The sequence below is a fragment of the Synchiropus splendidus genome, unplaced genomic scaffold (genome assembly GCF_027744825.2).
Source record: "Synchiropus splendidus isolate RoL2022-P1 unplaced genomic scaffold, RoL_Sspl_1.0 HiC_scaffold_56, whole genome shotgun sequence".
Taxonomy (NCBI): Eukaryota; Metazoa; Chordata; class Actinopteri; order Syngnathiformes; family Callionymidae; genus Synchiropus; species Synchiropus splendidus.
Window position 1 is genome coordinate 20,001 of NW_026527090.1, and position 2,500 is coordinate 22,500.

A 2,500-nucleotide genomic window follows, 5' to 3' on the forward strand; every position below is an offset into this window, starting at 1 on the left:
CCCTTTCTTAGCCCCCGCGGACACGAATGGAGCCCGGTCCACGTCCCGTCCCATGGCGAGGCATGTGGATGGGGATGGGGGGGGAGCCGTCGTGCCGCCGGGGAAGCGGGTGGAAGACCACTGCAGCTGCATGAGAGCGCCGGGGGCGTCTCGGTCTCGCCGTGCGCGTCTTTGGAAAAAGGAGAGGCAGAAGGGGATACACATCCCAACGACGACCACGTTTCTCCTTCCCAGCTTCTCAGTCGGAACCGCGTGTGACCGGGGGAGCCTGTCGCCGGTGGCCGGCGGAGGCCCCCCGAAGGCGGCTTTCGATTGCTTCTCGGTCAAGCTCTGGGGGGAGCGCAAACAATCCGGGCGCATGGCGCAGAGTCTGGGCTGAAGTCTGAGATGGGGACACGAAGCACCGTCAACAGCACTGGAAGAGCTGCTCAGAAATCCGTTGCCGACATGAGCCCGAACCCACCGGGGCTCGACCTGGCACAACTTTCGCGCGACCTAATTTTTTGTCACTCAAAGGGTTTGAGCACCTAATATTTTGTCACTCTGGTTCTCCGACCCAGAGAGCCACCGGGACCGCCCCAGGACCTCCTGCCCGGCTGCGGGGACCCTCCTCGGGCCTGAGGGACCGGCTGGACCCGGGAGGGACCGGGTCTTCTCGGACCTCCGGGGGTCAGGGGGGGCACTCGGTCGCCTGGCCTGCCCGACCGAGGCGTGCGGCAGGCCGGGCAAAGAGCACCGTGATTCGCACCCTTGAGCTCCAGTGAAACCCCTGGAAGACATAAGCCCGACCCCACCGGGGCTCGACTTGGTACAATTTTCGCGCGACCTAATTTTTTGTCACTCAAAGGGTTTGGGCGCCTAATTTTTTGTCACAGCTCCGGCACCTAATATTTTGTCACTCTGGTTCTCCGACCCAGAGAGCCACCGGGACCGCCCCAGGACCTCCTGCCCGGCTGCGGGGACCCTCCTCGGGCCTGAGGGACCGGCTGGACCCGGGAGGGACCGGGTCTTCTCGGACCTCCGGGGGTCAGGGGGGGCACTCGGTCGCCTGGCCTGCCCGACCGAGGCGTGCGGCAGGCCGGGCAAAGAGCACCGTGATTCGCACCCTTGAGCTCCAGTGAAACCCCTGGAAGACATAAGCCCGACCCCACCGGGGCTCGACTTGGTACAATTTTCGGGCGACCTAATTTTTTGTCACTCAAAGGGTTTGGGCGCCTAATTTTTTGTCACAGCTCCGGCACCTAATATTTTGTCACTCTGGGTCTCCGACCCAGAGAGCCTCCGGGACCGCCACAGGACCCCCTGCCCGGCTCCGGGGACCCTCCCCGGGCCTGAGGGACCGGCTGGACCCGGGAGGGACCGGGTCTTCTCGGACCTCCGGGGGTCAGGGGGGGGGCACTCGGTCGCCTGGCCTGCCCGACCGAGGCGTGCGGCAGGCCGGGCAAAGAGCACCGTGATTCGCACCCTTGAGCTCCAGTGAAACCCCTGGAAGACATAAGCCCGACCCCACCGGGGCTCGACTTGGTACAATTTTCGGGCGACCTAATTTTTTGTCACTCAAAGGGTTTGGGCGCCTAATTTTTTGTCACAGCTCCGGCACCTAATATTTTGTCACTCTGGTTCCCCGACCCAGAGAGCCTCCGGGGCGGCCCCAGGATCTCCTGCCCGCCTCCGGGGACCCTCCCCGGGCCTGGGGGGCCGGCTGGACCCGGGAGGGTCCGGGTCTTCTCGGACCTCCGGGGGTCAGGGGGGGCACTCGGTCGCCTGGCCTGCCCGACCGAGGCGTGCGGCAGGCCGGGCAAAGAGCACCGTGATTCGCACCCTTGAGCTCCAGTGAAACCCCTGGAAGACATAAGCCCGACCCCACCGGGGCTCGACTTGGTACAATTTTGGCGCTACCTAATTTTTTGTCACTCAAAGGGTTTGGGCGCCTAATTTTTTGTCACAGCTCCGGCACCTAATATTTTGTCACTCTGGTTCTCCGACCCAGAGAGCCTCCGGGGCGGCCCCAGGACCTCCTGCCCGGCTCCGGAGACCCTCCCCGGGCCTGAGGGACCGGCTGGACCCGGGAGGGACCGGGTCTTCTCGGACCTCCGGGGGTCAGGGGGGGGCACTCGGTCGCCTGGCCTGCCCGACCGAGGCGTGCGGCAGGCCGGGCAAAGAGCACCGTGATTCGCACCCTTGAGCCCCAGTGAAACCCCTGGAAGACATAAGCCCGACCCCACCGGGGCTCGACTTGGTACAATTTTCGGGCGACCTAATTTTTTGTCACTCAAAGGGTTTGGGCGCCTAATTTTTTGTCACAGCTCCGGCACCTAATATTTTGTCACTCTGGGTCTCCGACCCAGAGAGCCTCCGGGACCGCCCCAGGACCCCCTGCCCGGCTCCGGGGACCCTCCCCGGGCCTGAGGGACCGGCTGGACCCGGGAGGGTCCGGGTCTTCTCGGACCTCCGGGGGTCAGGAGGGGCACTCGGTCGCCTGGCCTGCCCGACCGAGGCT